Here is a 14,846-nt window from a genome sequence, read left to right as displayed (position 1 = left end):
TGGCATAGATGGCAGGTGAGGTTGAGATGACAGAAGCGATCTGTCAATGGTGAGAGAGGTTGTTCCAATGAGGTGACACTAGATAGTGAGTTTGCTCCAAACACTTGCAAGCTGCATAAAGCTCAATCTGTCTTCCAAATGCAGTAACAGCTTCTAACCTTGGAAAGTGAAGACCTATGAAATGGGAGCTTTTATAGACCATTTGCAGCTGTCAAGTTTAGAAATCATCACATGCTGACACAACACCAGGCCTCCTTACCTGGTCCCCGAGCAGCGGGGAAGCCGTTGGTGAACTCTAAAAATCTAAAGGTGAGCTTAAAATAATACTTACTTGCCTCGTAACAATCCAGCTGATGATCTAAATTGCCTCCCCTGCCACTTGGTGTCGGGTCTGTTCTGCGATGACAGACCGGACACCTGGGAGGCTAGCGTGGAGGCGGGTTGACAGCGGGTTCCCTACTCGCTGTCCCAAAAAAAATTTTCCCAGCCGACCCGCCACCAAACGCACCCCCTGACCTCCCGAAAAATTCCGGCCATAGAGTGAAATTAGTGAATAGCTGTAACACAAAACAGGTTGATAACGAATCAACAGGCCGTTTTACACTACGCTCAATTGTTTTTTCCCGTTCCATGGAAAAGAATATCGAGTGCGGTGTAAAACACGCTGCTAATTCGCTATCAGCCCGTTTTGCGTTACTGTCGCTGACTAATTCCACCTCATTATTTTATTTACTTTGTGGAATTTTCCATTAAACGGAAAAAAAATTGCAAATGGTACACATGTAAAATAAAAATAAAAAATGCTGGAAATACACAGCAGGTCAATCAAGATCCCTAAAAAGAAAAGACAAGTTAATATTTTCACTGTGTACTCTTCATCAGAACTCTTCAGAATTGATTTTTTCTATTGTTTTTGTTATCGGCAAATGTGTGTCTATGTCTAATTTTTTAAATTTAGTTTTAAGGTTTTCAAGTATTTGAGAATTCAGGACATTGTTAGTCTGAGGTTTGGTTGTCAGGGAGAGGTGCACTGCATGGTGAACTTATCAGCAACGTTATAATGTTTGTAACAGGAGATGGAATTTAAAGAGTGTCAAAAAATACATTTTAAAATTTGTGGAACAACCAGCAATGCTAGTGACATAAAATGAAAACAATTTCTGTCCGATTGTAGCATTCGTATTTTAACAACATTAAAAACAGAATTTAGAAAAGGCCCATTGGCTGTTCCAGTTCATGTTGTTGTTTCTCTCCTGTGCAGAACCCACATTCTTTTCTCTCCTGCCTTGGCACCAAGCACACATTCTGCTATTCCTCGGTGCTTAGGAACTTGCCCCTTTCCTTTTTGTATCCTTCAGCGAATCTGCATTCATTTCACACAGAGGGTTATTTTTCACACAGAGGGTTATTGGAGCATGGAATGCTTCACAAGTGGCCATAACCGTATTTAAAAGGGAATTAGATAAGTGTTTGAATAGGAAGAACATAAAAGGATACTGGGAATAGGTAGGGAAATGGGCAACTCCAGTTGAAGAGTGAGTACCAATACAATCACGATGGGCCAATTAACTTCCTTTTGTGCTGGACATTTTATGATTCATTATATTAAGTGGCAGCCTACTTAAAAAAAAATAACGTATGCAGTAGTTACAGTTTGAATTACGTTTAGCATTTGGCTTGTTCGGCTTTCATGTCGCCCATCTTCTCTCCATTCCCAGTGTCCTTCATAATGGCTGAATTGACAAATTTGTTGTGCACAGTGGAACTTAGCCATACAGACCAGGAAGATTCCGTAATAAAAAAGAGAAAATGCTGGAAATACTCAGCGGGTCAGGCAGCATCTGTGGAGAGAGAAACAGAGTTAACATTTCAGGTCGATGACCTTTCGTCAGAACTCATGTTTGACCTCCAGTCCATGCTGAGTTTACTGATCACAGCCATGCCAGCAGTTCGGGCACTGCAGTTGAGCTTAGTCTATCTGCCTGAGCAAAGGTCAAAACTTCCCACTCCTGATGATTATCCAGTATATGGACATATAAGGTATGTCAAGAAGACAAGTATATAAAGGAAGACAGGATCTGGTACGGATATATTGGTGAGATAGGATCAGGTTTGGTTGTGGTGCCTACATAGTTGAATAGCCTGTCAACAGAATGGTACGTTACTCGAGAGGAACCAGCACCTCATAGAATCATAGAATGGTTACAGCACAGGAGGCGGCCATTCGGCCCATTAAGCCCGTGCCGACCTGTGGAAACATAACCCAGTATATCTGAACCTCCAGCACAGGAGAAGAGACAAATGGAGAAATCACCCCAACCACCCACCCGCCACCGCCCCCCCCGGCCCCCGCCACATCTCCCACCACCACCACCAACATTTATTGCAATGAGAACAGATTGAACTCTTTTAGCCTCTCTTCATAGCTCATTGATTTGCAATGATAGAAACTCAGTCTTACTGGAGGAAAAAAACCTCAAACCACAGCCTCCTTAACAGCAAACTAATGCCAACAGGGTTATTTGCAATACACTGAACTTGAAGACTGTGGTAGGAGCTAAAAGCAGGAACAGAAGCAGAGAGCTATTCAAATTATTTATTATTCCGTGTCACTGGCTTAAATAAAAAACCTCTTTCCTTACTGCTGACTGCACACAGCTTGTTTTTAGTGCAGGAAAAAAGAAGAAATTGTATTTTTTTGATTATTTGACATGCCAAGCATTGATGTTACTTAACTTCTTTCTGCCTGACTGGGAAAATCCTTCATGAAATGACAGCTTCCATAAAGTAGCAGCCATTGTTCTTGTAGAGTGACCATCCCAACCTCCTATACTACCCCTGCGCACACACGCACACATGTCCCCTCCAAGCCAAAACCCTCCTCCCCACTAATCTGTAACATGCACTTCCCCCCCTCTCCCTTTAGGCACCTGCTATACAGTCACAACAAGATTAGAGCTCGACTTGAGAGGTCAAGGGTCAATAGTCATTACCTCAGAGTAACCACCGTAGAGGGAAAAACAATATCTGTATCATTGAACAGCAGATGTGGGAGCCTGCCACACGATGCTGTGAGAGCAGTCGGCTGGATAAGCCTAACACTACTGATAGGACCAGTAATCAAAACACAGCCTCCCTGTTGACCCTAACAAGGAAGGACTTCAAGTAAAATAAATTATTTCAAACAGGCTTGCATAGTTCCAGTGATGCTGAATGCCCAGCAATGAACCTGATAGACTTAATGCAGTAAACACATTGGTCCACACACAGAGCAAAAAATATTCGTTCTGAAAAATTAGCATTAGCTAGTAATTGTACCCAATGGACGGTCTTAAAGGGGGCTGCCTTTATCAAAATCATGCAATTTATAGTTAGCAGGGATTAAGGTTGTATGTTGTACAGAATTTTTTGCTTGTAAGAAAAAAGCTCCAGTTTAGAAACAAAGTAGACACAATTAAAAATACACATGCAACTTCAAATCTGCTATTGTGGCAAAGCCACCAAAGAGACTCTCACAGTAACTTGTACAATTGTCTTCAATCATTATTGTTACCTTTTAATGTTTGCCCTGTTTAAACAGCGCGGGATCGATAAAATCGCGATCTGACGCGATGACGTCATCACGTGGGTCACGTGACGTTCCCAACGGCGGGAAACATGATGACGTCATGACGTCAGGGTTGGAGGGCGTTTCCAGTTAGTCCTCGTGGAGTGAGCTAGTGTACAGACCTGTTTGGAGTTTCTCCTGTGTTTTTGTTTTGTAATACTTTCAGTGCATTAAACTAAGTTTGTTAACTACCAGTTTAGTTCACAGTGTTTTTGTTAGGAGTGCACAGACTCCTACATTGGTGACCCCGAATCCTCGGGATCGTTTTTCGCGGTGGACACGGAACGCAGGCCAGTGATGGATGCCAACGCTGTGGCCTTGAAGCTCCCCCAATTCTGGGAACAACAGGCGGCCTCCTGGTTTGTGCAGGCCGAGGCGCAATTTGAACTCCGCAACATCGTGCAGGACCAGACCCGATATTTGTACGTGGTCTCTGCCCTCGATAGCTCGACGGCATCGAGGATCATCAGCCTTCTGGAGAACCCTCGGAACTAATGAGCCACATGCTAACGCTCCTGGGGTCCGAACCCCCATGTTTCCTGTTCCGCGAGCTGTTCCTTACGCAGCTGCCCGAACACGTCCAGGCAGCCCTCGCCAGGTCGGACACCGGGGACTGCATCGCGCTCGCCGAAGAGGCGGATAAAATTTACGCGGTCCGGCAGCAATACTGCACCATCGCGCAACGCCCCGCCCCGAGGAGCCCGGCCCCGGCGCCTCCGACGGCCGGTTACTGTCACTACCACACTCGTTTCGGCCCAAAGGCCCGCTGCTGCCGACCACCGTGTGGTTTCGTGCCCAGACCGTCGAACAGACCGCCGCGAGTCAAGAACACCGGGTCCGGTGCGTCCCCCGCGGCCACGATGGCGACCGGCGACTCCGGGAATCTCATGTATTTAACCGACTCCATCTCGGGACGTCGTTTTTTGTGTGACACAGGGGCACAGGGCAGCATACTTCCCGCCTCGGTCCTCGACCTTCGGTCCGGCGGGCGGGGTTCTCCCTCCAAGCTGCCAACGGGGGTACGATCCGCACTTGCGGGAAACGACGGGTGCAAGTCTGTTTCGGTGGCCAGCGCTTTACCTGGGATTTCGTCACCGCTCAAATTTCGCAGGCCCTTTTGGGCGCCGACTTTTTAGGCGCCAACGGCCTGTTGGTGGATGTGAAAAATTGACGCCTCATTCACGCCGCCACGCTCGACGGTATTTCAGGTGCGCGCAGCACGGCTGCGCCGCACTCGGTCTCCTGCGCGCGGCCACCTCCCGACGACTTCTCCCGCCTTCTCGGGGACTTCCCCGAGCTGACAAAGCCCACCTTTTCAGCTTCGACCGCCAAGCATCGGGTGGAGCATCTTATTTCGACAACCGGCTCTCCCGTCTATGCCAGGGCGCGGCGTTTGGAGCCCAGCAAGCTCGCGGCGGCGAAGGCGGAGTTCGCCGTGATGGAGAAGCTGGGGCTTATTCACCGGTCCAGTAGTCCCTGGTCTTCACCGCTCCACATCGTCCCAAAGCCCGGCGGGGGATGGCGGCCCTGTGGTGACTATCGTCGCCTCAATGAGATAACGACGCCCGACCGTTACCCCATCCCCCACATACAAGATTTCTCTGCGCATTTGGCGGGGAAGTCAATATTCTCAGAGGTCGACCTCGTCCGTGGGTACCATCAGGTCCCAGTGCACCCCCAGGATGTCCAAAAGACAGCTGTCATCACCCCTTTTGGACTTTTTGAATTCCTCCGCATGCCCTTTGGGCTTAAAAATGCGGCGCAGGCGTTCCAGCGCCTTATGGACTCAGTTCTGCGGGATCTCGATTTTTTGTTCGTCTACTTGGATGACATTCTGATTGCTAGCACCACAAAGGATGAACACCTCAAGCATCTCCGTGTCCTTTTTCGACGGCTTCAGCAGCACGGCCTCATTGTGAACCCGGACAAATGCCGTTTCAGCCTGGCGCAGCTCGATTTTCTCGGCCACCACATAACTTCCGCAGGGGCAACGCCACTTCGAGCTAAGGTGGAGGCGATCACGGCGTTCCTGAAGCCGCAATCCGTGAAAGCCTTACAGGAGTTCCTGGGGATGGTTAATTTTTACCACCAGTTCGTCCCCAGAGCCGCACAACTCATGCGGCCGCTCTACGAGGCCCTCAGGGGCAAGACGGGAAAGGAGCCCGTGGTTTGGTCGCAAGAAATGGGTCGCGCCTTCGAGGATACGAAGACCGCGCTCGCGAACGCGACGATGTTGGCACATCCCCTGCCAGAAGCTATCATCACCCTCACGACGGACGCGTCGGATTACGCTGTGGGGGCCATCCAGGAGCAATGGGTCGACGACGCATGGCAGCCTCTGGCATTTTTTAGCCGCCAGCTGCAACGGCACGAACGTCGATACAGTACTTTCGACAGGGAGCTGTTAGCATTGTTTTTGGCTATCCGCCACTTCCGATTCCTCCTCGAAGGGCGTCGCTTCACTGCGTTTGTTGACCACAAACCATTGACGTTCGCGATGGCCAAGACAGCTGAACCGTGGTCAGCTCGGCAACAACGGCAGCTGACTTACATCTCCGAGTTCACCACCAACGTCAGGCACGTGGCTGGCAAGGACAACGTCGTCGCTGATTGCCTCTCCCGCGTCGCCGTCCAGGCCATTCAATTAGGCATTGACTTCGCAAGAATGGCAGCCGACCAGGCTGCCGACCCGGAGACTCAGGCCTTTCGCTCTGTCCCCGCCAGCCTCCAGCCGAGAGATGTACCGTTCCATGCGGCAGGTACCACTCTACTCTGCGACGTTTCGTTGGGTGCACCCCGTCCAATTGTGCCGTCCACCTGGCGCCGAGGCGTTTTCGACACCATACACGGGCTGTTGCATCCTGGAGTGCGGGCGTCGCAGAAGTTGCTAGTCTCCAAATTCGTATGGAGAGGAATACGCAAAGACGCCCGCGATTGGGCAAACACTTGTGTGGTTTGTCAACGGTCCAAGGTGCAACGGCACGTCAGGGCCCCTCTGGCCACCTTCGAGGTACCGGAGCGGCGTTTCGACCACATTCACGTTGACCTAGTGGGCCCACTTCCACCGTCCCGTGGTTTTACGCACCTTCTGACAATGGTGGATCGCACCATGAGGTGGCCGGAGGCAGTTCCCCTGACGTCCACCACCTCCGCGGATGTCGCGCGAGCCTTCATTTCATCATGGGTAGCCCGGTTTGGTGTCCCTGCGGATATTTCGTCGGATCGCGGGCCGCAATTTTCGGCGGAACTATGGAATGAGGTGGCCTCAGTATTGGCTACTAAACTACACCGCACTACGGCTTATCACCCGCAAGCGAACGGCTTGTGTGAGCGGTTCCACCGTTCCTTGAAGGTGTCGCTCAGGGCCAGCCTTCTGGATGCAGCATGGGTCGATAAACTGCCATGGATGATGCTGGGACTGCGCACGGCGCCGAAGGAGGATCTACAGTCGTCGGCCGCGGAAATGGTTTACGGTCAGCCACTTCGAGTTCCGGGCGACTTCCTGCTGTCCCCTACGCGGCCGTGGTCTGCAGCCAGTCAGCGAGAGGCCCATCGGGACGCGGCTCAGTGTTTCCGCCCAGTTCCGACCTCGCAGCACAGTTTGCCTTCTTCCAACATCCCTGGGGAGCTGTCAAAGTCCAAGTTCGTCTTTGTGCGCCAAGACGGCCATCGTACCCCGCTCGCACCTCCTTATGCAGGTCCGTTCCAGGTTCTACAGACCGGGGACAAGAGTTTTGTGATCGACGTCGGGGGCAAGCCTGATCACATCTCTGTTGATCGCCTCAAACCTGCGCACCTGGACCTCGAACAGCCGGTCGAACTGGCGCAGCCTCCGCGCCGGGGCCGGCCGCCGTTCCGCCTAACTGCACCGTGCTACCTGCCAGCTCGCCACCTGCTCAGCGTTTTCCTCTCTGGGAATTTAGGAGTCGGTCAAACAGGCTTGTCCGACCTCCTCGGTGATTGACTTTCCTCATTAAAGACAATTCTGGGCGGGCGTATGTGGCAAAGCCACCAAAGAGACTCTCACAGTAACTTGTACAATTGTCTTTAATCATTATTGTTACCTTTTAATGTTTGCCCTGTTTAAACAGCGCGGGATCGATAAAATCGCAATCTGACGTGATGACGTCATCACGTGGGTCACGTGACGTTCCCAATGGCGGGAAACGTGATGACGTCATGACGTCAGGGTTGGAGGGCGTTTCCAGTTAGTCCTCGTGGAGTGAGCTAGTGTACAGACCTGTTTGGAGTTTCTCCTGCGTTTTTGTTTTGTAATACTTTCAGTGCATTAAACTAAGTTTGTTAACTACCAGTTTAGTTCACAGTGTTTTTGTTAGGAGTGCACAGACTCCTACACTATGACCTTTGTAACAGTGCTTCAGTAAAGTGTGTCACTGAGGGCAGCTGATATTCAGTGGTAGCGCAAATTTTTTCGGGGGGTGGGTGGTGGGGAGTTTGAAAGTGCATTTACCATTAAGAGGTCCTTTGAGATTCTATGGCGGTTGCCCTATGATTACGTACTACTTAGATTCCTTTCTTAACAGTCCCTTCATTTATATTGATATTTAAAACTTTATACTTTTATCACTAAAAATACTGCAACAACATCGTTCAAAGTTGACGATGTCACCATATGTAGTGTGATTGTACTTCACATTTTTTGCATGGTACTTGCTGAACCACTGTTGTTACAAAGGTCATAGCCGATTTGAAGTTGCATGTATATTACATGCACATTAACAACCTTACTGATTATAAGCTGCCACATAGCCATGCTGTTTCACACACCCCATAGATGAACATAGCTGTCCATAATTAATTGGCTGTAAAACTCTTCAAACTGAGCAATGTCCTCTCTAGGCACCCATAATAGGTTAAATTGTGCAACCGCAGTTTGGTCAGATAAGGATTCTGCTACTTATATTCATAGTAAGAATCCCTCATTCATAGTTATTCACCCTTCAAAACTATGATAATTTGCTTCTGTTTACTATTATTCATGGTCAAGGACTTTTGCAATTTTGATCTTGCACATAGTGGGTGATTGCCCAATGTTTGGCTCTGGCACACTAGGAATGTGAGCTGAAGTGCAAGCATGTCACTAACATCAGTCACATCAGATTTACACATTGATGAACCACTGGACAGTGGATGGTAAGGGACTGGGTGTTTCAGCAACAGAGTTGTGCCTGAACTCAAAACATAAATCTTTGAAAATTAAGCCCAAATCAGTTTGTCCTCTCCCTTCTCTCAAATAGAATACCCAGCTAATGTGAATTACTTGATCTAGCAGTCCGCCATGCCAAAACTACCTTGCGCACTCATTTAATTATTAATTACAATCTTTTTCTTCCCTTTTTAATTTTTGCTCCTCTGTCCTCTTTGAGGTCACCTCCTGCCGTGCACACTGTATATCATTCTTGTTACTATGAGGATGGGTACATGATTTACTCCCAGTACTCACCTTGTGGGAAATAGCAGGCACAGGTGATTTAACCGGCTGGCCACCCTCATTTCTCATCAGTCCCTCAACTCTTCTGAGGCCTTTTCTATTCGGCTCCATCACAGGTATTACTAACTGCTGTTGTTACCATATTAAGCGCTGTTGTTACCATATTAAGCGCTCTTATTTTGACATCTCCTGTAGAAGGCAGACAACTAATCCTGACTAGCCTACTTCCTTTATTTCAGACATAACTTTGGAGAAGGAAAAAAAAAGAAAGGGGGATGGAAAAAATTTCAAATATCCATCTCTGTTTATATTAGACTTATACAAAGATTTCTCCGGCTGTAGAAACATTTACGCTATGTGCCCCCTCAAAGGATAACGAAGATATTTCAGGATACATCTTACATTTCTTGTACCTCAGTTGCATTGTGCTTTGACCTCTCTTTTAACTGTGTCCCACCTAGCAGTTTTCTGATGTAACATTCTCGGTTCCTAAAGCATTCTATAAGCTCACTTCTGCCCAACTCTTTCCCAGCATCACAGAAATAAACACGCCAGGCATGTTAAGTTTAAATAATCAGTAATAAATGTGTGCAGCACAATGTTGTAAAATTACTGTGCAATAAGTCAAGTTCTTACTAATGTATGTGTCTCACAAAAGGAGGATTTCAAATCAAAGTAACCACCCAATGCTGAAGGGGGTTCTCTGTACAGCGCAAGCATTGTGCATTTTATCCCATCCTTTTCAATGCAAGGTTTATAATAACACCTTTCCCTGAAATAAACTGTGGGATACTCTGTCTTCACAAAGGAGGACACAAATAACCTCCCAGAGATGTCGGGGAACATAGGGCCTAATGAGAGGGAGGAACTGAATGAAATCAGTATTTGTAGGGAAATGGTGTTTGGGAAATTGATGGGATTGAAGGCCGATAAATCCCCAGGGCCTGATAATCTACATCCTAGGGTACTTAAGGAAGTGGCCCTAGAAATAGTAGATGCATTGCTGGTCATCTTCCAAAATTCTATAGACTCTGGAACAGTTCCCATGGATTGGAGGATAGCTAATGTAACCCCACTATTCAAAAAAGGTGGTAGAGAGAAAACGGGGAATTATAGACCGGTAAGTCTGACATCGGTAGTGGGGAAAATGCTAGAGTCCATTATAAAAGATGTAATAGCAGAGCACTTGGAAAACAGTGACAGGATCGGACAAAGTCAACATGGATTTGCAAAAGGTAAATCATGCTTGACTAATCTACTGGAATTTTTTGAGGATGTAACTGGTAAAATAGATAAGGGAGAACCAGTGGATGTGGTGTATTTGGACTTTCAGAAGGCTTTCGATAAGGTCCCGCATAAGAGATTAGCGTGTAAAGTTAAGGCACATGGGATTGGGGGCAAGGTATTGACTTGGATAGAGAACTGGTTGGCAGACAGAAAGCAAAGAGTTGGACTAAACAGGTCTTTTTCTGAGTGGCAGGCAGTGACTAGTGGGGTACCGCAGGGATGATAAATGCGAGGTTATCCACTTTGGCGTCAAAAACAGGAAGGCAGATTATTATCTGAATGGCAATAGATTGGGAGAAGGGGAAGTGCAACGAGACCTGGGTGTCCTTGTGCACCAGTCGCTGAAGGTAAGCATGCAGGTGCAGCAGGCGGTTAAGAAGGCAAATGGTATGTTGGCCTTCGAGTGAGAGTGTTCGAGTACAGGAACAAGGATGTCTTGCTGCAGTTGTACAGGGCCTTGGTGAGACCGCACCTTGAGTATTGTGTGCAGTTTTGGTTGCCTTATCTGAGGAAGGATGTTCTTGCCATTGAGGGAGTGCAGTGAAGATTCACTAGGCTGATACCTGGGATGGCAGGAATGACGTATGAGGAGAGATTGCGTCGATTGGGCTTATATTCGCTGGAATTTAGAAGAATGAGAGGGGATCTCATTGAAACTTATAAAATTCTAACAGGACTAGACAGACCAGATGCAGGAAGGATGTTCCGGATGGTCGGGAAGTCCAGAACCAGGGGTCACAGTCTAAAGATAAAGGGTAGGCCATTTAGGACAGAGATGAGGAGGAATTTCTTCACCCAGAGAGTGGTGAACCTGTGGAATTCTCTACCACAGAAGGCAGTAGAGGCCAATTCATTAAATATATTCAAGAAGGAGTTGGATATATTTCTTAAGGCTAAAGGGATCAAGGGATATGGAGAGAAGGCAGGAACAGGGTAGTGAATTTGGATGATCAGCCATGATCTCATTGAATGGCGGAGCAGGCTCGAGGGGCCGAATGGCCTACTCTTGCTCCTATCTTCTATGTTTCTAAAATACAAATACTTGATGTGGTTGTTTGAAATTGCTCTCTGGCTATTTTAGCAGTGACTTTAACCCGCTTATTTTAAATGGGTTTACACCTCCATTAAAGTATCAGAGAGTAAATGCAAAAAAATGTGTTGAGAGTTTGAATGTTAATAACCCACAGTATAATTTTAGGGCCTTTGCTTATAATATTGGGTTTGTGATACAGGAAACTTCACGATATCCGGCACCGACGGGACCGGCGTGATGCCGATCTATGAAAACTTCCGGACAGACCAGCGCTAATGTTGAAGGATACGGAGGTTTTCATCTCCGTATCTGACAACAAACACTGTTGCTTAGCAACAGCTTGTAAACAGTCGGCCCGTACCTTGGAAGCGTCTCTGTAGCTTAGCAACAGCTTCAGGGAGGCTTTCCAGAGACTGACTTTTTAAAAAAAATGCTAGGAGAAGAAAAAAAAAGAAAAAAAACCGAACAAAACGGCTGCTGATTTCTGCCGTTAGATCGAGGTTTCCGGACATACAACCTCCGGATAAATCAAAGTTTCCTGTACTAGGATTTCTTCTAGGGGTAAATTCGCTAAATTTGCACTTCCAGTGGGGAGATGGGCTCAAAGGGTGTACGGATCAGAGAATCAGCACTACAGTGTTGTAGCCTTCTTTCCAATCCAAACTTTATTCAGACATGGCTCTTAACTGAAAGAACTCGATTGGTGAATTTGGCTTATGAACTTGACATTGTCACTTTTGAAAAAATTGACTTTGTTGTGAGATGGTTCAATTGTAATTTTTCAGATGGATAATTTTAAAACTGGAATAAATGTATGTAACCTTCTTAAAACCCCCATTCTGTTAAATTCAGATTAAATCTTGACCATCAAGTTAACTTATTTTTGGGAACAAATCAAATGATTCAAGAATGCACAAGTTAATGTGAAACTAAAGCCTGGTAATGACATTGTGCAATATTATATGAACACTTAACTCCATTGCTAAAATAGCAAACAGAGGAATTTAATGCAAGTATGTTAAACGCTTGTACACAGCATAACTTCCAGGCCTAAAAATCTGAACCTCATTGGTCTGGTCCCCATGCCTTCTACAGGAAACTCTTTTTTATCCGGCACCGACGGGACCGGCATGGTGCCAGTGGATTAAAAAGTCCGGATTGGAGAGAGATTTACTTACCAAGGTACGAGAGGCCCATACACAGCCACAGGTGCAGGAGCCCCGGTTACACGGCACTTGTGCAGGAGTCCGGTTACACGGCCACAGATCCAGGAACCCCGGTTACACGGCCACTAATATATAGTAAAACTTACCTGAACCTACTCCTGAATTTTGCCGGTTAAGAGAGATTTCCGGATATTTAGGTGCCGGTTAAAAGAAAGTTTCCTTACCTCCAGATTCACCCATCTCCATTCACAAACGTCTTTTCCTAGTAAATGCCTTTTTCAGGGCACCAGAACCATGTGCTCACCAAAGGCCTTCTCATCCCAGTGCCACAGACACCCTTCCCCAAATCCAGCTGCTATCCTCCCATATACAGTAGATAGAATCATTACCACCACAAATCTCTGAAAATGTGCTGCCTGTGGAAGCACTATGTACTGCTCGATATCTGCACATGCAATAGCCAACAAACGAAATTTGTGTATTACTGACTTAACTTTGATCCATTCTCCCCTCTCCCCCATGCTATGCGCCAGCTATTTAGCCCAAAAGGCAGGTAGGGAACTGTCAATTCCAGAGATGTAGATGATAGAGACGGAAGGGTGACTTGTTTCTCATTCTGTCTCCATAGAGAAATGACTGACTTTCACTAAATGATTCCTTCCCCCTCCCATCAATATTGCCCAACAGCACAAAGTACATCAGGAGTTCATTCCATATGATTCGCTGCCCTGAATGCTACTCTCCACCAATCCATAGTTCCAGTGTAGCATGCTGGAACCCTAATGCATTTGTACAAAAATATCTCTTTACAATTCCAGATCCAAGCTGAAAAATTAACTCCCTGAACTAAACTCTCACCTTTGTTGCTCATGCAGGCACCAGATGAAGTTCATGCTGTAGCAGAAGATAAGTTATGAAAAGAAGCAAAGCGAAATAAAGTATATGATCAAGGACCTGAAACCTTTAAGAAAGAAATTGAGAGATCCAAAAGGGGTTTCCAACAAGGTAAACAGCAAGATATCCAATATAAAATAAACAGTGCAACCCAAATCCCATGTGCTCACCAGGTTAGAAAAACACAGTTCCAAAATAGGTGATAATGCTCAACGCCAAGGCAGGCAAATCAGCCAAAAATTCATCTATACCCCAGCTCCATTTCCAAACAGTTCCTACATCAAGCTGTGTTGGAGTGTTTATTTTTTCTGCTTGAATTTATTTACTCATAGTTCCCCCCATGTAAAAAAAAAGTTCAAAAGGTTTTCTTTAAAGAGAGTTCGAAAGAGAAAAACACATGCGAGAGGGTGATAGCTGGTTGCCCCGTGTGCCGCATGCAGCATATGTGTCGTGTTACTCAATCGATACTTTGTTTTACAATAAAGCCATTTAAAAAATGACTAAATCATAGCTGCAGTATGGTTTCCCTTTCCCTAGTCGATGGCTATAACCACAGAATGAACTTTGAGACCACCCTGTTGAAACCAGATGATTGAGCTGGAAGATAAAAATGCAGCTCCCAACAATGTGATACTTTAACACAGCTCCTCTGTCTCGGGACAGGGGACACTTCAAGTAATGTTTCACTATGCCACAGCAAGGAAGGGGGAATTTCTAGTTACCTGAATGATCAAACACGGTACAAATAGCTGTGTGACAGCACAACAGATAAAGTCACCATCAAATAATCCCTGCTTTTGTTACAAGTTTACAGCCGATTCAATATGATACCGAGTGTAAATTGCATTTGACTTCCAATCAATTTTTCCCCTCCTTACCGAGTATGTTTTTGCAGGCAGCAGGGACCATCTGGAACCTCACCTAAGGGACCATTTTTCATATTTGAACTTAGATAGTGTGTATTATTAGGCTTTTCAACCACAGTTGGACATCACAGCTGAGTCGAACTTGTCCTCATCCAACGCCCACCCACATGTGTTCTTTGAGGAGTGGTCAGTGCATAGCACTCGGGCCAAGTCAGCTAACTCAGCATAGATTGGGGATTGAACCTGGGATTTTCTTAGTTTGTATAACTGAACTACTCATTGTTTTAACCAGCTGAGCCATCAGGGGATCCCATGCATTTTTATTTCTTTTAAATTTAAAATATGGAAATGCTAAAGTTGATTTAAAACCATCTCCACAGCAAATCAATTCAAATCAGACTTGTGTAAGCATGTCCAATTGAATCCCAGTATATCTCCAGCCACCACCCTCCCCCCTCCCCCCAGTAATACAATGACAATTACAACATTTCTGCAACACCCCTCAACTGACACCCTCTTCCAACTGACAGCCCTACTATTT

General features: G+C 46.4%; 1 protein-coding gene across 11 annotated transcripts in view; it reads right to left on the bottom strand.

Annotated features, from left to right (window-relative positions):
* rnf220a (ring finger protein 220a) overlaps positions 1–14,846 on the bottom strand; it is a 492,773-nt gene that overhangs the window by 417,755 nt on the left and 60,172 nt on the right. The window lies entirely within an intron of this gene.

The sequence above is a fragment of the Somniosus microcephalus genome, chromosome 3 (assembly GCF_052327205.1).
Source record: "Somniosus microcephalus isolate GS21.2 chromosome 3, FLI_Smic_1.0, whole genome shotgun sequence".
In the NCBI taxonomy this organism is placed as follows: domain Eukaryota; kingdom Metazoa; phylum Chordata; class Chondrichthyes; order Squaliformes; family Somniosidae; genus Somniosus; species Somniosus microcephalus.
Note: the sequence above shows the minus strand (reverse complement) of the source record. Positions and strands in the feature narration are given on the sequence as shown.